The sequence below is a fragment of the Agelaius phoeniceus genome, chromosome 10 (genome assembly GCF_051311805.1).
Source record: "Agelaius phoeniceus isolate bAgePho1 chromosome 10, bAgePho1.hap1, whole genome shotgun sequence".
Classification (NCBI taxonomy): Eukaryota; Metazoa; Chordata; class Aves; order Passeriformes; family Icteridae; genus Agelaius; species Agelaius phoeniceus.
In genome coordinates, this window is record NC_135274.1 from 7168598 (window position 1) to 7188890 (window position 20293).

At 51.3% G+C, this 20293-nt stretch overlaps 1 long non-coding RNA gene across 1 annotated transcript in view; it reads right to left on the reverse strand.

Moving 5' to 3' along the window:
• Nucleotides 1-621: 621 nt before the first annotated feature.
• LOC143694867 (uncharacterized) overlaps nucleotides 622-20293 on the reverse strand; it is a 32492-nt gene continuing 12820 nt past the window's right edge. Inside the window, exons 3-4 of the long non-coding RNA XR_013183598.1 lie at nucleotides 11597-11753; nucleotides 622-5129 (exon numbers count right to left, since the gene is read on the reverse strand). This is a non-coding gene — a long non-coding RNA (uncharacterized LOC143694867). The remainder of the gene's footprint in view (nucleotides 5130-11596; nucleotides 11754-20293) is intronic.

Consider the following 20293-nt stretch of genomic DNA (forward strand, 5'->3'; position numbering starts at 1 on the left):
CCCAGACTTCATGTGGCAACGTTTTTGCTAGCAGCATTTGTGGGAGAAAACATCCCAAACAGGAGCAGAGATGCACCTGCAAGGCCTCCAGATGTGTCCCTGCCATCCAGAGCATCCCCCAGCCCAGGATCTGGATCTTCACTGCCCTTCCCAGTGGTTCTTCCAGGGGCAAACATCCTCAAGCTCCCTGGTGCTGCAGAGGCACCACAACAGGGGCAGCACCCACTTGGAACCTGAGTGATTCCTGCACGTGGAGCCCTCCCAGTCTCTGGGATGTGCACCCTGGCCCTGCAGTCTCTTTTCCTGCTGCCAGGCTTCCCTGCAGCCAGCAGGATTTGCATTCCCCCCCTGCTGCCTCTCCATCCACTCCCCTTCCCCCTGCTGAGCCCCCCTCCACCACCAGGTAGAGGATTTTGGGAGCTGCCATTCCTCCTCATTAGCATAACCCAGTTAGCTCCATATTGCTCCAATTTAGGCAGAAATTGCAATTTCATCTGGTGCTTTAAACAAATGAGAAAATGTTCTAAACCACGGGCTGTTATTGAATTAAATATTAACATAAATACAGAGCTGAATGGAGCACTGGATTATTAATTTTAATATTTAATCCAACAAGAAACCTTATGGCTGTTTTTGGGTGGTTTATTTTCTTTAATCCAATTTCCCATCAGCACTAAAATTAAGTTTTCTTAATGAAGGAAGGTGATCAGCAAAGTGTCCTCTCGTGGTCCAGGATTCCAGAGCTCGTGACTGTGAGCATCCAGACAATAAAAAGAGGAAGCAGCAGCAGTAATGATCCCTCTGTGCTGGCATGGGCAGGAATAAAAGGAACATAATTAATATGATGTGCAGCTCAGATGAATACGAGCCAGAGGAGATTAAAGAAAGCAGGTGACCCTTAAGTGTTTATCACTCCCAGAGAAAACAGCACAGATGGCTGACTTTGAGGGAGACAGCTTTGAACAGCAGCTCACCTCAGAGGGAGTTTTGGGGTGCAGCTCCAGCCCAGCCTGTGCCCTGTCCCCACGTCACTGTCACACCAAAGGCATCGGTGGGGACAGCAGGGGAGCAGCTGCAGGGCCACCCTTGGGAGGATGGGCTCCTTCCAGCCCCACTGGCACATCCAGCAGCCTTTGAGGGATGCCTGGGGAGTGCTCTGCAGGAGGGACTGGGGGTGCTGGCAAGGAGAGCAGCTTTATCCTGGGGAGGGCAGTGTGGTGATTCTGACCCCAGGTCTGATTCTCCTCAGCCACCCTGCTGCTCCCCACATGGGCTGCAAGGGAAAGGTGGGGCAGGACATGTGATGGCATTCAGAGCTGGAGGGAGAGAGGAAAAGAAAACCAATCCCATCAGGAAAAAGGTTTGGAAAAAGCATTTCTCAGCAGCTGCAGCTTGTGTAAACCAGTCTGGTGCTTCTTTATTTACACCAGCTGGGGATCTGCTCTGGGAGCCTGGGAGGAGTCTCCCCCTTTCCCGTGGAGCAGCATCCCTTCTTCTGCTTGTATTTCCATCCTGACTTCAGACATGGTCAGTTCTCTGCCCTGGTAGCATGGTAAGGGGGCAGTTGTGTTTCCATAGGGTGTGAGAGGCAGGAAAAGCCCCTTTCTTGACTCCTGAGCTGTCCCTTGGCCTTCCTTTGGCTTCTTGCACCACTGCTGCTTCCTCAGTAACTCTGAGGAGTAGAAGGAGGGGAAGCTCTTGCCCTGTGGTAGGAGCTGGGCATGGAGAGGGAGAAGGAGAGGGAGGGGGAGAGGTGGCCAAGGGTGGAGGATGTTGGAACTCAGTGCATCCCTCCGGGTGTCCAGAGCTGCCGAGGACCCTGCCAGGGGGCTCAGAGACCCTGGCATGTAGCCCAGAGCACCTGGGGATTTGATTATGACCCTTGGAGCCAATTACCAGCTTTGTATGAGGACCTGAAAGTCACAGAAGTTTAAATAGTATAATAATAAAATTATCACAGGGCGAAAATGTAGATTTTAGGATTTTTGATATGGAGGTCATGTGGACAAGATGGAGGAACTTGGGCGTGTCCAGCCTTCCTTCTTCTTCTTGGTCTCTGTCTTCTGCTGTGATGAGATTAGTTTAGAATAGGAGTGCACTGTCTAACATAGGTGATAGGTATTGGAAAGTAATTGTAGATACGTTACTCATAGTTTGTAGTATAAAAAGACAACACCGCCCTGAGGGCAGTCAGAGTGCCTGTGGCTGCCCTGCTGAGCTGACCTCGGCTGAGCAGAAAGAAAATTTTATAGATAAGAATTAATAAACAACCTTCAAGACTGAAAATTGAAGAGCTCTGACTCGTTCTTTGGACGCATGGGCTGAAACAGAGACACCCTGCACATCTTGGGGCAGCAATCAACAGCAGCTATCTGAGAGGAGGAGACCAGCTGAGAGGGACCAAGCTGGAGGGGATGGATGCCAAGGGTTCATTGGGATTCAGGAGCATCCAAGTGAATGAGCAGACAGCCCTGATCAGCAGCACTGAATAGCAACAAAACTCTCTTGCCCAAGTTATTTTCAGGCAGGTGCATCCAGCTGGAGCCAGGCTGGGGATGGCAGTGCCTGGGTGGCTCCTCGTGCACTTCACCCTGCCCATTATCCCCCCCCCAAATCTGAACGTGGCCTGCAAGAGCAACTTCCCAAAATGGAGCCTTGGTGACCCCAACAAAGGCACAGATGGTATCAGGGCAGAGGGAGAAGGCATGGGAAGGGCTGCTGGAGAAGTTGGATCAGTGGATTTAGGATTGCACAACCCCACTGGAATCACAGAATCATCACAGAATGTCCTAAATTGTAATGGGCCTTAAAGTTCATCCAGTCCCACCCCCTGTCATGGGCAGGGACACCTTCCACTATCCCAGGTTGCTCCAAGCCCCATCCAACCTGGCCTTGGACACTGCCAGGGCTGCCCTGGGCACCCTGTGCCAGGGCCTCACCACCCTCACAGAGAAGGATTTCTTCCCAACATCCCCCCTGACCCTGCCCTCTGGCAGTGCAGAGATGTTCCCCCTTGTCCTGCCACTCCAGGCCCTTGTAAGAAGTCCCTCACCAGCTTTCCTGAAGCTCTTCCCACTTGTCCTACCTTCCCCAAGGCAGTGAAATGCCTGGAAAGGCTGCTCAGCTGGTGGTGGGCAGATGCAGGTGTTTTTCTGCCCAGGCTGATGCCAAGCAGAGCTGCAAACAGGAGAGGAGACAGCCCAGCCCTGCCAGCACATCCTTGTGTTTCATTGTTTAAGCTCTTAAGCTCCTATTTGAATTTGAGCTGTAAAACATTGAACTGATTAAAAAAAAAAAAAAAAGAAAAAGAGGAAGGAAAAAAAAAAAAAAGCTTCAGCCTTTCTTAGTCCAGAGAGCAGGGCTGGAGGAATGTTTCAGGCAGCTGTGGCTTTGCTGAATGGAGGCACAGCTTTTCACATCTCCCAGGGCACAGGGATGGAGACCTGTCCCTTTCCCACTGCAGGAAAGCCCAAGCAGGGCCCTGCCAGGTCCCACACGTCCTGCCTGGTGCCAGTGCTGGCAGGGGCAGGAAAGGCAGCAGGAAATGTTTCTGTGCTGCTGGTTTTGGCTAGAGAGGGGCCTGCAATGCAACCCCTGGCTGATACTGGAGACTTCAGATATTCCCTGTCAGCACAGAGGCACAAAAACCCCCTGACCTCCAGCACCTGCTCGTTGGGGGCTGGAGAGGAAAGGAGGCTGGTGCAGAGCCAGCAAAGGCTGTCTTGGGAACAGTGACATGGTGATTGCTGATAATCACCCATAATGATGGCCCAGGAGAGCTCTGTGGCCACGGGGAAGCCACTGATTGCCAGCCCCTCCTGCTCTGACAGAAAGCAATGAAGAGAAATGTCCTGGAATTCCAAGGCAAGCCCCCAAGGAGTGTGTCCACCCCTTGGCCACAAACTGGACATCAGTGATGGCATCTCTTGGCCCATTGCTGGATCTCACCTTGTGCTGGAAAATAACCCAGCCAGGGGCTGCTGAGGCTTTCCTTGGCAAGAGTTCAGTTCATTTCCAGAGAATCATGGAATGGTTTGTGTTGGGAGGACCTTAAAACTCATCCCATTCCACCCCCTGCCATGGGCAGGGACACCTTCCACTGTCCCAGGCTGCTCCAAGACCATCCAACCTGGCCCTGGACACTTTTAGGGATGGGGCTGCCACAGCTTCTCTGTGCCAGGGCCTCACCTCCCTCATAGCCAGGACTTTCTTCCCAATATCCCATCTAAACCCTCCCTCTGTCAATGGGAAGCCATTCCCCCTTGTCCAGGCACTCCAGACCTTTGGAAATATTCTCTCTCCATCCTTCTTGCCAAGGACTGGAAGGCCACCATTAGATCACCCCAAAGCTTCTCTGGGCTGAACAGCCCCAGCTGTGCCAGCCTTTCCTCCCAGCAGAGCTGCTCCATCCCTCTGCTCACCCTGGTGCCTCCTCTGGACTCTCTCCAGCAGCTCCAGGCCCTTCCTGTGCTGGGCCCAGGGCTGGGGCAGCTCTGCAGGTGGGGTCTCACCTGAGCAGGGCAGAGGGGCACAATCCCAACCCCTTTGCTGGTACCCAGGAGAGCACAGAGGATTTCTGGGCTGGGACCTGTCCAATCCCCAGCCTGGGCCAGCCCCTGTGGTTCTGGCAGAAAAAGGTGTGATAAATGTGGCAATCAGGTGGGAAATGGGATCTGTGAAGGGATGTGACTTTGGGGAGGGCAGCTGGAGGGATGAGAGCCAGCACTGCAGCTGTTCACAGCTGGAGCAAGCTTGGGAAGAAAAAGGGATTTGTGGCAGAATGGGCTGGATCTGTGCTGGGCTCTGTGGAAAGGGCTCCCAAAGAAAGGTGAAGCAACTTCCCCACAAAGCCAGGAAGAGTCAGGGCTGTGCCTGGGAAGGAATAGAGCCAGGACAATCAAACCTGCCTGATTCCTGAGCCAGGTTATCCCAGATGTGAGGTCCCTGCAGATGCAGCCTCTGTGCAGCTGGGCTGGCACAGCCACGTGGGGCTGAGCCAAATCCCAGCGATCCCAAAGGAATCTGCTGCCTCCACACCACTCCTCCTGTTCAGCTGGGGCACTCCAGAGGGGTGGATCTGTGCCTGGCACCTTGGCAGGCCCCAGGCAACTTCGTGGAGCAAAGGGAACCTGCAAAACAAAAGGACACACGAGCAGGTGAGGGATGGTCAGAGGTGCCTTTGCTTTCCAGTGATGATTTATTTGCTTTGTATCTGGTGACAAACACGAATAAAACTCGATTTCAGCAGTGCTTCTCACTCTCCTTTTTCTGCCAGGCAGAAGAAGAAGAAGAAAAAAAAATTGTGACAAAAATCCTCCACTTCAGGAGAGATTTTTCTCTGGGACAGGTTTACAGCAGAACGTCCCTGGGAGGGGCTTGCAGGGGTCCTGGGGATGCAGCAGAGGGATGAATCCTGTGCCATTCCCAGGACAAGCTGTGGCTGCTCCCCCCCAGTGTGTGCTGTGGACAAAGACCACCACTGTGGCTGTGTCACAGGGAACACAGGGAACAGGGGCTGGAATCCCAGGCAGGATGGATGGACAGCAGGCTGCCCTCCTCAGATACTTGCATGTTACTTATCCTCCTCATTCATATTCACAGAATTATTGAATGGTTTGGGCTGGAAGGATCTTGAAGCTCATCCAGTTCCACCCCCTGCCATGGGCAGGGACACCTTCCACGTGGCTGCTCCAAGCCCCATCCAAGCTGGCCTTGGACAATTCTAGGGATGGGGCAGCCACAGCTTCTCTGGGCAACCTGTGCCAGTGCTGAACCCCTCTCTGAGTAAAGAACACACCCCTCATTTACATCTAATTTACATTCAGGTAAACCTTGAGTCAGGAATTCCTGCTGGGCATGTCTTCTCCTATTTTCTGACGGGCTCTCTGCCTGTTGTCCCTGCCTGCATCTCTTCCTTTGTCCTGCTCCCAGCTCTCCCCTGTCTCATTTTGCAGAGACCTAGGGGATGCCAGTGCAGCTCTGGGAACCCCAGGCCTGGGAGGGACTGGGAAATGCTGTGTGGATGGCTCAGCCCCAGGGAGCAGCAGGATGAGTCCCTCCAGAGGGAGCAGATCCCAGATCCAGGTTTCCTTTGGTGGCAGGGCTGGGACACGGCTCCCTGCAGCCTTCCTCTGCCGGGGAAAGCTGGGACCATTCCCCTTCCCCCTGCCTCATTCTCCTCCTATTTCCAGGGATGGGCTTGGAAAACTGAGTGTGGCCAGTGGCCCCCAGCTGCTCCCTTAGGGATGTGCACAGCAAGCCCAGGGGGGATTTCTCCCACAGCATCAGGGAGGTACCAAGATGTTTTTGACCACAAACTCCGGCCAAAGAGCTTTTCCCCTAAAATACCCACCCTCTGCCAAGGTACCCCTTTCCCTTTTCTTTTTTTCCCCCAGCTCCGAGGCTGCAGAGATGGCACAGACCACGAGAGGACACCCTCCTACCTCCGACTTCCCCGGCGCACCGCGGCTGGCTGGGGAAAAATATCCGTGATAATATTACAGGGAGCGCCTGGAACACACACGTCGGAGAGGAGAGCGAGCGAGAAACAATATGTTTATCCTCCTGCCGTATCCAGTCATTTATTTAGGCAGCAAGCAGCCCTTTAAATATACAAATCCCAGGCAGATTAGGCTGGAATAGGCAGGGCAGGGATTAGGGGCTGCATTCCCAGTGCCTGCGTGTGTGAGGGGAGGGCTGTGTGCTTTCCTTTCTCTGTGTGTGTGTGTGTGTGTGTGTGTGTGTTGGGTGACTTTAAAATGGAATAAACCACATTTAGCAGCTAGGTAGCTATGGAAACATCACCAAAATTGTTCTCCCACCTTTCTGCCGCACTGCTTTCCGCAGCCCTGCAAACGCTGTCAGGGGAGGGCTGAACATTGTTTCTTATAAATAATAGAATGTAAAGAGCTACAGGAAGAATCATCGCATTAGGATCGTGGAGTGGGGATAGTTCAGGGGGAAAATCGTCCAGCAGCTCTAATATTAGTTTCTGATGATTTAGCAATGATAAGGGACTTAATTTTGACCTTTTTTGTTTTTGTTTTTTTGTTTTTTGGTGGGTTTTTTTTGCAGTTTATGGAAGGTTGCAGACTGAGATGCACTGTGGTGTGTGCACCCACGGGGAGGTGTGTGTGTGTGTGTGTATGTACATAAATATACGTGCAAAACATCCTCCAAAAGGCTGAGCACAAACAGGAATATCACAACAGCAATTCCAGGGTTCAAAAGAGAAGGGTTTCACCTGCTTCCCAGCTTTTCCTGCATGCCACAGCCACCAGCAGAGGCAATTCCAGCTCTGTGGCTCTGCCCTGCCCCAGCCTGGCTCCCCAGTTTCTCTCCTGACCTATGGATTTGCAGGTTATCCTGCCCATGGCCCTGCTGGAGTGCTGCCAATCTTGTTGAGGTATTTAGAGGCTGAGAAGACTGGTTATATATCACAGCTGATTTTAAAGAGGCTTTAAACCTGGGAATTAAATTCCAGCCAGCTGGACTCAACCAGAAAATGCTCAGCTGTTTTCACTGGGGTCAGAATTTAATCCTGAAGGTTTTCCAGGGCTGAGGGAGGAGGCTGAGTCCATTTGAGTCCCTCTCCTAGGGCTGAATTTGTGCTCTGGTGCAGCCCAGGTGACAGTGTGGTGTCCAGTGGCACATTGCTGCTATGCCCCAGCAGGAGGGGCTGGCTGGGAATGGCCAGGACAAGGACAGGGAGCAGCGTGGGGCTTGCTGTCCTACAGTGGCTCTGATCAGGAGTGCCCTGATGTCCCCTCATTTTGGGTGCTGCCACAAGTCCAAAGTGCCAAATGTAGGAGCCAAGTTTGGGGTCTCTATCCAGCATCAGCCCTGGCCCTAGCAGGGACCCATCCAGCTCCACATCTGCCTTCTCCAGGGCACTTTATTCCTGATTTTTGTTCCTTCAGCCTCTCAGATCAAGGTCTCCTGTCCCCTGAGGTCCTGCTGCTACCACAGGTATCTGTGCTTTCCTCTCACACCATTCCTGGGGCCTGAGACAGGGACACCAGTGATGCCTCAGGTTTTAGCTTTTAACTTTTTCAGATTCTGTACCTCTTTAGTGTGTAGTTCTGAGCTTCATATTAGGGGATGGGGAGCTCTTGCACACAGTAGGGAGACAAAACAATTCCTTCTCTACCTGGGAACCAAAGACAACCACCCAAATTTCAGACCCAAGAGCATAAACAACATGGACTGAAGAAGGATGGGACTGCATAACTATAAGTTGTAATTGGACAATGAACTCCAATATGCAAATGGGCCAGAACTTAATAAAAGTTAGAGACCCCATGACTGATCATGCATCTTGTGACCATTTTGGTTCATCTTGGGTGCAGCCCTGGCTGGGCTCTTGTGCTGCCCAAGGTGGATCCATTGATGCCTTCTAATAAATCCCTGCTTTATTCTTTAACTCTGTCCAGCCTCTGCTCTAGGTCAGCCTGGATAAGGAATCACCAGGACTCCTCACAGCACCCAGGGATGCTCCATGATGGATCCAGGGGGATGGTGACAGGCTCTGCTTGCTGCTCCAATTCCCCCCTGTAACTCCTCATGCTGCCCATGCCTTTGTGGAAATTCCTGCTGGCATCCTCAGGAGGGTCCTGGATGCCTCTCCAGTCTCCTCCCAGAGGGCTGACAGCTCATTGGGACCTCACAGCTGCAGCTCCTGTTGGTTTTCCCCATGTGCTGTTGCCAACAATTAATCAGTTGGACTCGATGGTCCCTGTGGGTCCCTTCCAGCTCAGGATATTCCATGGTTCTACATCATCTCATTATGCTGCAAAGCCTCTTTGCAGTCACCTTTTGCAGGCCCTGTCCTGAGCAGTGCCATGTCATAACAAATTTCACTTTCCTGCCTGCTCCCCTTCCCCCATTTTTTGTGCACAAGGCAGCAAAAGCCCTGGTACACATCCCTGGAGGGCTTTGCCTGTAATTCCTGCCTCCTGTGCAGAGGGATTGCTGCTTCTCAGACTCCACTGGAGTCTGGTTGGTTCACAGCTTCACCTCCACTCTTGCAACTCTGAAAGACTTTTTGGAGGCTCAGAGAAGAGTTCAGTGCCCAAAGTGTTCTGAGCTGGTACAAATCCTGGTATCAACCCTCTCCTTCTCACCTTGATGTGTTCTCAGCAGTTTCCCATCCCTCTTTCCCCTCCAAGCCCAGCAAACACACAGAGTCCTGCCTTGCCTTGGGGTCTGGTCCATTGGCTAAAGCTCCCAAGGGAAGCAAGACTTGGATTTCACACCCCACCACAGCACAAGAAGGAGGGAGAAGCTTCTCCTACAGCTGCCCTACATCCCTGACCCTCCAATGAGATCCACAGACTCTCCCTGGATGGGATCCTGTGCCAGCACTGAGGCTGAGCTGGAGGGCACCTTGCTTTGGGGCTGCCCAGGACTCCAGGAACTCCATGAGGAATCTCACATTCCCTCAGCAGGGCTGCTCAGCCCCCAGGGCTCTCTTGCAGGGAGCCAAAGGAGCTGGAAGATGAAGGACACACTGAGTTTTTTAGGGTTTGAGGTAAGATTTTCCTGTCTATGTCCAAGAGAATTCACCTGGAGCCCCGCTGGAAAATGAGCAGAGGTGTCAGGCCCTCTGGAGGCTGACTGCACATTCCTTAGGCAGGATGAGCAATCCTAGCAAGTCCTGGTGTTCTCCTCTGCCCCCAGGAGAAGCCAGACCAGCCAGCTCAGCACAGGAACCAGCATGAAAAGGGGATACCAGGAGAAAACTCCACAGAAATTGCAAACCCCTCCCTTCAGGCCTCTGGAGCCATTTCCACAGCTCACAACAAGGAGCCAGTGACACCCAGGGATGCCTGAAGGTGTTTTCACACCCAGCTGCAGGGACAGAAAAGGGGGCAGGGACTGTCCATTCTCCATCCCCATCTCCAGGCTGGAGACCTTGGCTCCCACCAGGGTCTCTGAGCAGGGCTGCCTCTGCCAGGAAGGGACGGGGTGAGGAAGCAGCACCTCTGGCAAGACCCAGAGTAAATCCTGCTGATGGATAATGGCAGAGCTGTGCTGCCCCAGCCCCTGTCACACTCCAGCCAGCCTGGGGACACTGCCTGCCCAGGGAAGAGGCCCTGCCCTTCCTCAGACATTGGATTTGCCACGCATGGAAGGGGCAGTGCCAACTTCTTCCTCCTGCCCAGTCACATCACAGCCCACTCTGGATGCAGGCACTGGCAGCAGCTCCCCCTCCAGCCCAACGTGGTGCTGCTTTAACAATCAGAAGGATGGAAAAACAAAACCTTTTATTGTCTACTGTTAAACTTTACTGTCTAATGTTTTAATAAACAGTCGAGTTCTTCCTCTGATCATTAAATCTGCAGTAAAGCAGGGTGGAAACCGGTTTATGAGATTCTATCTGCATCACTACCACACAAATGGGAGGTCCTGGCAGCTGCAAACAGCTACTCCCAGGTCCATGGCTTCCTGCCCACTCTGAGGATCTGCTGTGGGTTTGGGAGAGGAGCAGCTCATCCCTCCTCATGGGAGATGGGCAGAGTGAGGCCTCTCCAGGGCCAGCCCCCTGAGCTCCAGTGGAGAGAAGATAGTGCTGAGATGATGCTCTGCTCCTCAGAAGGAGCAGGAATTCCTCCTGGAGAGGGCCAGTGGGAACACCACCCTGAAATGGTGTCTGACAGGTGAGCAGCTGACTCCTGGATTTGTGACAATTGGAAGCATTTCCATGGCAGCAGTTTGCCATGTTCAGTGGTCAGGGGCATGGTTTAAATCTGGAATTATTTCCTGTTGTACCCACGGAATCACAGAGGAACTGGAAAATCCACTGGGTAGGAACTAAACCAGTTACAGATAAAGGCTTAAAACCAGAAATAATGAAATTATTAAATTATAACTCCGCAGGGTTTGGGGTGACAGGGATGAGGAATGTCATCCTACAGGTGGGAGCAAGCCTGCAGCAGCAGCTTCAGAGCTGGGTCAGTGCTCAAGTGCCTGGAGAAACTCAATCCCTTTGTTATCTCTGGGATGATCCCTGTTTGCTTGAAAGCATTAACACCCTTTAATCTTTGCTTTCCCTGGAATCCCCAGGCCCCAGCTGTTGGCCCTGTGGACCTGAACATGAGCAGTGCTGGTGGTCCCTCACACTCGTTGCCAGCAGGATGAACTCCCAAACACCTCCCAAAAGTTCTTTGCCACTTTTCCTCTGCAGGAAACAATGCCCATCCCACCACCCTTCCCCACAGCAGTTTTACTGGCTCACAGTTGTTGCAGCAGCTTTGATTGCCAGCAGTGAGGCTTCATCTCCTCGGGGGTGGCTCTGTCAGCAGCAGATCCCAGATTTCCTGCTCACCACCATTTGTGGGCTGCTCCAACCGTTTGTCCAGTCATAAAATTATCAGCACATTATCCCTGGGCAAAGACTTGTAATTGTCTCTTTTTATTACTCAATAAACAGTTTGGAAACCAAACCCCAGAGTGAGAGTAGGAACTCACTCACTTTACAGCAGTGGAAAGAGGGAGGTGAAGGAACACTGAAAGGTACCAAAAAATCCCAGGAAGGAGAGCATTTTGTTTAGATTTACTTTAGTAATTAATGGGAAATGTGGTGTGGGACACTTACAGGGGGAATGGAGAAAAAGAGGCACAACCTTGAGAAGTCCTGCAGGGGAAAGTTGCTGGGATAAATATCCTTGATAACAGCTCCAGCAGCTCACAGCCCAGTTTTCCATCCCTTGGTCCCAAATGTCAATATTCCCTTGTGAACACGCCCGGAGAGCCTTGGGAAAGAAAAATACAGCAGTTAGCTGGCACAGTAGAGCTCCAGTCACTGCAGCTCTATTAGAGCCATATATTCCCAGCTGCAGCCATATATTCCCAGGAAAGGGGGCTGTGATGGAGGAAGGAGATCGTTCCAAATGAAAAAGAGATGCAGTTTACACAGAGCCAGAACTACTCCTAAATCTAAGCCTAATTGAATTATAAATAGCCTGGGTGCTTTCTTTCCATCCACAATCTCGTTAAACTCCCAAATATATGGATATATAATCCCACATTTTCTAAACATTTCTGTTTGAATTTCAGTTCCAATGTGATGTTTTATATCTCAAAGTTGACCTGTTTTGAGGAGGGAAAAAAATTAGCTGGGTTCCCCCAATCAAAATGCTTCACTCTGGGATGAATGAAATGTTGGGAGGGATTTTTCCCCTTTTTCCAAATATATTCCTCACTGGGAAGGAGGAATATACATATATATATATATATATATATATATAATTATTATATATATTGTTATACATATTATATTATATATATATATATAAAATATATTCCTCACTGGGAACTACCAGAATGGATTTTATTCATTCATTTAAGCCAAGTTGAGCCATGGAAGAGAAAACAAGCCCACCCTCCACCCAATTTGCACAGCAATGATTTCCAACCTGCTTTCACATTTCAAGTTAAGCTATTCAATCTATCCCATGGATTTGGGATATAGGAATTTGAGGGGTAACTAGGGATTGATAAATTGAATAATGGGTTGTGTCTAAAGTCTAAAACAATGGTTTATTGGGGAAATATCTCTGGCAAAAGAAGTGGCCAGAGCATGCTCTGTCCTGTTGGACATGGATTTCTCCCAATTCCCATCACTGCAGCTCATTGTCAGCTTTGGAAATGAAAGGAGTGGAGATTTTGTCTTACACACTGGTCTGACAGGCCAATCTCCAGAAGAATTAGGTTTAAATTGGATATTGGGAAGAAATCCTTCCCTGTGGGCAGACCCTGGCACAGGGTGCCCAGAGAAGCTGTGGCTGCTCCTGGATCCCTGGCAGTGTCCAAGGCCAGGCTGGGCAGGGCTTGGAGCCACCTGGGACAGTGGAAGGTGTCCCTGCCCATGGCAGGGGGTGCAATGAGATGGGATGGACTTTAAGGTCCCTTTCAATCCAAACCATTCTGGGATTCTATGAATCCACTCCCAGGCTGTGTCACTGGAAAGTCTGGGCAGGATGACACAGCAGGAGGTTTTTATGGGATTTTTTTTTTTTTTTTTGAGATTTTTCTGATGCCATCCTTCTATTCTGCAACAGCGTTGGGCTGGAGAGAAAAAACAAAACTCCATGTGGATTCTGATTTGCACTTGTCAGAGCTTTTGCTCCAGGCTGCCTGGAGGCTGTTGGACAACTCTGTGCTCTCACCAGGTTTTCCTGACAATGCAGACAGGATTTTGTTTCCAGAGCCAGGCTGGGAAGCACAGATCCCACAGCAGCCCTCAGCTGAAGAGTCAGTCCCCAGCACATGGGCTGCAGTGGGATCTGGGCTGTTTGCAGAACACAGAGCTCCCACCTTTCCCAAGCTTCTCACAAAGTGCTCAGCAATCAGGAGCACTAACGTGGCCCTCCTGACTGCCTGCAGCAGCCACAGGGGCTGGGGAGGCTGTGGGATCCCAGGGAAGATCAGGCACACCCACACAGGGTGACAAGGACACCTCAAAGGAGCAGCCATTCACCTGGGAACTGGAGATAATTTACCCCAAGGGAAAGTTGTTTGTTCACAGCCTCTTGAAGAGTTTCCAGTAGAGCTGAAGGAAGGGTAGCAATTCCTCTGCACACCAACCCCCAGGATTGTTCATTCCACTCTGGAGTGAAAGCTAAAGCTTCTGGCAGGAGGGGGACAGGCAGCAGCACAGATGTTCCAGGTTCAAATCCCTGTTGCCTGAGGGGGACAGAGGTTCTCCAACCCTGGTGACCAGGAATGACACCTGGGATGTCCCAGGCTGTTCCCCCAGCTGGCTGCCACTCCAGGTGGGCACTGAACCCTCAGGGATGCTGCATCACCCCTGCAGCTCCTGTACAGGGGCTCAGTACCCATCACTGGTACCAACCACCACAGACAGGGGCCTGCATCCCCACCCAAAAATACCAAATAAAGGGCATTTTAGAAGCAGAAAATCCTCTTACTCAGGCAGAAGTGCTTCTTCTCACTCCTCTACCATCCATACCCCCTGGATTTGGAAGGCAGCTGTACCACTGAAGGCTTGCCAGACCCTTGGCTGGCCAATTCCCAAAACCAGAAATATCATAAATAAATCATCTTTACTTCTTTCCCTTTCCCGATCCTTCTTTAAATATCCCTGTGAGACCACCAGCCTGAGACACACCTGGGCCCTGCTCAGCTCCAGGCACTCCAGTGTGTTCCCACATGGACACCATTCCACTGCCTTGGGAACAGGATTCTCCTCTGAGCCTCTTGGAGGCCTGAGGACATAGAAGAGTTGGTCAAAAGAAATAAATCCCCTGAAAAATCAAGGAGGTGAGTTTAGACAGCTTCAATCTGAACAGCCAGTTCTGGGAGGCTGTGGAAAGCCAGAAGTTTGGGATTGGGAAGCAGAGTTATTTCCTCTTGGGAAGCCTGGTGGGTCACACTGCTCTCCCAAACCACCAGCTCGGGCAGAGCTGTGCATCCATTTTAATCCATTCCCAAATGTCCTGCAGGATGGAGAGAGTTTAACCCACTAAAACCACAGGTTTGGGGATCACAGCCCTGCAGAAGGGAGGATGCTCCATGCAGGAATCAGCACAGGAGCATCCAGCCCCAGGGCTCTGCTTCAGACACAGCATCTGACTCCAAACATGAGCAAAGACAAACTGAGGCTCAGACAGAGCAGCAAAATAAATCAGTGACAGAATCTCCAAAAGAGACAAATGAAGCTGGAATTCGTCCTTGTTTATTTTAATGTTTGGAATGTTTTCCAGGTGATTTATGCCCCCGCTTCAATGTGTTTCTCTCTGTCTCTCTCCCTCTCCCCCTTCCCTTTTTTTCTTCTTTAAAACAGGAAAAAAAATTTTGGGGAGTTAATTGGTTTTCCAGGCTTGGCAGCCAGACACTGTAATTGATCTCTGAAGAGATGGATTTGTCGGTGGGCTGGGCATGAATTTGACAACCAGGCAAGGAAAGAAAGAAATATTTCCCTCTGCACACCAAGCAAAAGGGGGGTCACCCTGGCAGAGTCAGTGCCCCGGGGCCAAGGCCCCACTTTTCCCAGATTTCCAAGTTAAATAGTGCTTGGTGCCTCGGGCCCCTTCCAGTGAGAGGGACAGGAGATTTGAGCTGACTGGGAAAATCCCCTCGTTTAGAGCTACATCTCAGATGACATTTTTGGCTTTTCTTTTATCCCAGCTTTTCGAAGGTCCACATGGGAAAATGCCTGTTTGCCTTTAATGTGTGGCATGGGACACTCTTTGCCTTTCCATTCTCTCTGCTGTTTTTTCCTGTCTTTTGGAAGTCTATTATCCCTGGATACCTCAAGCAAGACACCTGTAACTGCAGCTCCTGCCACCCCACACATCCCCAGTCAGCACTGATACTCACCTCAAACCCCACATCTCTCACCTCCACTCTCCCCAAAGAGCTGGTGCCACCCTAAACCTCCAGTAGCTTATTGTGGGAGCAGAGCTCTTCCCACTGGGAAGGAAGAGGAACCTTGAGTTGGGAGGATAAGGATGCCCCCCACTCCCCGCATCCACTCTGCCCCACCAAACCAAGTTCCCACTGTTGGGCAGCACAACAAACCTGGACCACGCACACAGGTTTTTCTCAATTGGAGCAAAAAATTTCCTATTCTGGTGAGGCAAGAGGCCTGGTCCTGATGCTTGTGGAGGATGCTGTGCCTGAAGGCAGCTCCCAAGCCTGCCAGGGTGCCCTGCTCCCCACTCCCAGCCCGCAGCAGATGGCAAGCAGCCGTTCCCGACAGACGTTCCCGCGGCGCCCGCAGGGAATCCAGGCTCCCACTGATCTCTGCAGGTAAACCCACCTGGGAATTCAGTGCAAAAAGCACAGAGCAACAGATTTCCCAGAGCCAGCCCCGGGGTTTAGTGCTGTCTGTCTCCACAGGGGCTGAGCAGGGCGTCCCAGGGTTTGTGGCCACACTGCAGCCAGGCAAGCGCTGGTCCTGGGAACAGAATCCTCCTCCCATCACAGAGGGGCACCCATCCCTCTATGCCAGAGCTTCCTAAAGACTTTGCTTGTTTTGGAGAGTGCACATCCCAGGAAAAAACACCCTGCAGAATTCCTCTCTTCAGCACTAGGCTCTTCCTGGCTCCTTTTGCTTTTTGCTGCACATTTATTCCAAACACCTGTCTGAAGATCCACTGGCTGAGCTCGGAAGGAGCCAGGAAAAACCAACAGCCTCTCCCAGACAGACTCTCCTTCCCCTTGTGAGCAACCCAGAGGGGGATATCACATTCCCATACACCTGCCAACCTGCCTGGGATATAAGGAATTGCTGTCCTTTTATCCTTAGAGCCCTCTCGGAAAAGCCAAGCTCAAGCCAAGCCTGCTCTAGTTAAGCTGTGCTGCTCAGAGTGCCCCCTACAATGACTGAGGCAGCGATTCTGTGCTGCTGACACTCCCCTGGCACAGCCCTGCAGCAGGAAACCCGGGCTTTGCTCAAGGCAGAGTTAAAGCCTGGAGCTGACTTCCACGGGAAGTTATGGTGGCCAAGAATCCGTGACATTTCAGAGAGGAAGCAGGAATGTGCGTGGATAACAAGAATAGCCGGAGTTACGCCAGCTAAATACCAACATCTCTGCTGAAAGGGATATTAATATTGCAGGCCACCTCCAGCTAGAGGAGATGATGAGCAGCTCTAACACGAGGCAGGTTCTTGCCTTCTGCTGCTCTTCCCTTTGCAGCACCCGCTCCTCGGAGAGGAGACCGAGTTACACAGATCCCATCCAGCTCCCGCAGTTCTTATCTTCCAGCGCTTCTTTCTAAAGCCTCTGTCAAAAATACTAAACAGCCTTATTTCGCCGTTGTTTGCGCTGGGTATAAAACTCTGTAATGGGAGATTTCTGGAATTGCAAAGCAGGTTTATGGCAGGAACGCCGCTCCGTGCAGGTGTAAGATATCACTCACTCCCGAGCACCGCTGCTACCGCAGCCTGTGACAGGGAAGCAGCTCACAAATGGTCACGCGAAGGAAAACATCTGTTCGGAGCTAGCAGGTACACAGATCATCTGCAAATTGCACAGCTTGTGCCTGATTTTCCCTGGCTTTGTTTAGCGACTCGCAGCTCGGCGCCGCGGGAGGGATGCAGGCAGAAGGGACCTCCACGGCGCCGAGCTGGGGATGGGAACGCCAGGCACAGCATCCCGCCGACCGTGCACATGCTCTAGGACGGGCTGCAGACACCGTGTAACCCAGGACTGCTCCAGAAAGCCAGGTCAGGCTTTACAGCAGGCGTAGTGGCCCTTCCCCCGCCGAGCCAGGTCTCTCCTGCCCCAGGGATATCCCGATTTCCCTTCTCACAGGTTCCTCGGGCACGCAGCGTTGCCTCCACCTCACACACAAAAGATTTCCTGATCCCTGCTAGCCCTTTACATCTGCTTTATGTTATGGGGCTCGGATTAGGAAGCAGGAGGATTGTGTTTCCAGCAGACAGGATCTCTGGTTGATCTCCAGCCAGCCCCAGGACTCGAGCACAGTTCCCAGCACCATGTGTCGTGGCTGGAAGGAAGGAGCACAGAATTGTGGAATGGTTTGGGTTGAAGTGACCTTTAAAGGCCATCTAGCCCAAGGCCCCTGGCATGAGCAGGGACACCTTGCAGTGATCCTGAATCAGAATCCTCCTGTGCTGCTCAGGATCACTCACTCCCTGCCTTCCCACCTCTGTGAAAGGACTCAGAGCCCTCTGACTCCAACCACAGTGCCAGCTGTGTCCCAGATCCCTCTGCCTGCTCAGGATTGTTCCACGGCGCTAAGAGGACAATTTTGCCTTGTTATCTCTTAAAAAAAAAAAAATAGCAATTTTGGTGTGCTCTTTATTCCTTGAGAAAAGCAAACGGAACAGGAGAAGGGGCCCCATCCCTGGTAGCACACTTGCACCACCTCCTCTGAACTCCTGCTGCCCTCTGCTCTCCATCACACACATCAACGCCCTTGGCACGGGATTTATCCTGTCAAGAGGAGTTCACCACTCCTGGCACTGAGCCACAAGATTTATTAAGTCCAGGACACACACCTCAGCAATCAATGGGAATTTCAACTGGGATCAAGCCTTTTAAAATCCCATTCCTCAAACACAGTGGTGCAGCAAGAAGCCCCATTAAACACCTGCCTTGGGTGGGCAAAGAGCTGCTGTACCCTGTCTGGTGACACTGCATGGCATTTGTCCCAAAACTGGGGTCTGGGCTGGTGAGCTCAGCCTGGAGCTGCCTCCAAGGCTCATCAGAGTAAAGGTGGCCTTTTGCAAGAGGCAGCTGCTGGGAAAACCTGACTTGTTAGTGTAAGAAAATGAAGGGGAAGAGGTGATAAAATTGTTCTCTTTCCATGTACCAGGAGGTTTAACATGAAGGAAGGGAAAGTGCCGCTCAAGGTGAAAGAACATCAGCAAAAGGTCACCACTCACTCATTAATAAATTTAGGTGCGAAAGTAGAATAAGGCTTCTGGCTGTCCGAGGAATTAGGGGATAGACAATGCAATAGGAATGGTTTTTCAGCTTTGGAGAGGGACAAGATGTTTCATCAGCTGCAGTAGAAGAGGGCAGGACCTGCTGGTCCTGCTCCAGCCCAGCTCTGGTTGTTAAAGCAGCATCATGCAGCCCAAGGATGCCAGAGCCAAGGTGTGTGGGAAAGACAGCTGATTTAATTGGAAAAAATAACATGACAAGTTTGAGGTTTGGGTCTGAGGCAGAGCAGGAAAGCCAAGGGAAATAGAAATCAGAAATCTCCAGTATTGCTCAGGAGGCAGCTGACCAGCCTTCCAGGGGAAGAGAGGGTGAAGCACGAGCAGATGTTCTCTGCTGACAAACCAGCCCTGCCTGTCCTGCAGCAGCCCACACAGAAAACCATATAGAAAATCATTAAACAATTACAACCTCCATTGAAAGGAGATCAGCCTTTGAAGACATCTCCCCAGAAACCTCCGTTCGCAGTTTTCAAATAACCCCCTGTCTCATCAGAATAATTGCCAGGAGTAAATGCTTTGGAGCTCAGCAAACACTCAGCACAAGGAAAGCAAAGACAAAAGAGCCAAGGTAACCCTGCAGGTTCTGATCTGTGCAAAGCCACGGCCCTCAGACCAAGCACCCCATGGAGATGTCACCAGCATCAACCCTCGCCAGCCCCAGGGGCCTCCAGGGAAATGGGCTGTTCCCAGCAGAGAAAGGGCTTTTTCCATCAAACAATCCCTCTGTGCCAGCTCAGCTCTTTGCCAGAGGAAAGGATTCACCTGAAAAAATCGCCCAGCCAAAAAAAGGAAGTTCTAATACACTGGCTGGTTTAACACACAATATTATCGCTCCCCACAGACAGAGGCTTCTCTTATTTTGAAGGTGCTTAAGCACCTGACTTTAGTTAGGCCGAAATACTGCTCAGAAATCTGGCCTTTCATGCAGAACCAAGATAATCTTTGAAGACACAGCAACCCAACCGGCTTTGCTAAATCAATCTCCCCGTTATTTTATTCAGCGCAAAAGAAGTTCCCAGGGATCGCATTTCTACCAGAACTTGTTAACAATTTATAGCTATCACCTTAATCATTAAAAACAAACAATGGGAAAGAAAAAGAAACCATTAAATTAATCCCTGATGGGGAATCCCAGAAGAGAAAATGAATTCTTTTTTAAGACTGCCAGAGTTAGGGGCCAGATCGTGTGAAAACCCGGGGAGCAAACGTGGGAGCAGCTGAGGGTGGCAAGGGGGGCCTGCATTGCTCCAGAGCTCTTTGCTGTCATTCCCTATGGAACTGGTCACCATGGTGTGATCCAGCAAGCTGATGGTCAAGGCAGGATGAGCCTTTTAAACTCTCAGAGTGATTTCTGACAGTGCACGGGCTGGGATGATTAGCTCAGCAAGGAGAGCCAGGCCCTGCAGGACCACCCTGAGGACCTGGAGCAGAGCCAGGCACCCTTGGGCTGCTGGGGACAGCACATCCCTACTGCCTTGGGAGCTCTGACTGTGCTGCCTCCATTAAAATCAGCATCCCTCCCACCCCTCTGTGTCTCTGACAGCCCAGGAGGCTCCTGGGGCCAGCCTGAACCCATAAATCATGGCAGAAAGTCCTGGAGGAAACATGAGGAGCTTTTATTAGCCCACTGATAGAGACAGAAACAAGTACACCTCTCAGAGCAGGCCCTGCTCTTGTCTCACCAGAACCCAAGCCCACACATTTGTCAGGTTTGGGCTAGATTTTTGGAGGCACTTTTTTACCCACCATTTGGGCTAAAATAAAGGCATTAACTACCCTGCAAAAGCCACAGCTCACCACACTTACATGTCCACCCCCCCCCCCCCGCCTCAAATGCCTGTGTTAAATGCAGAA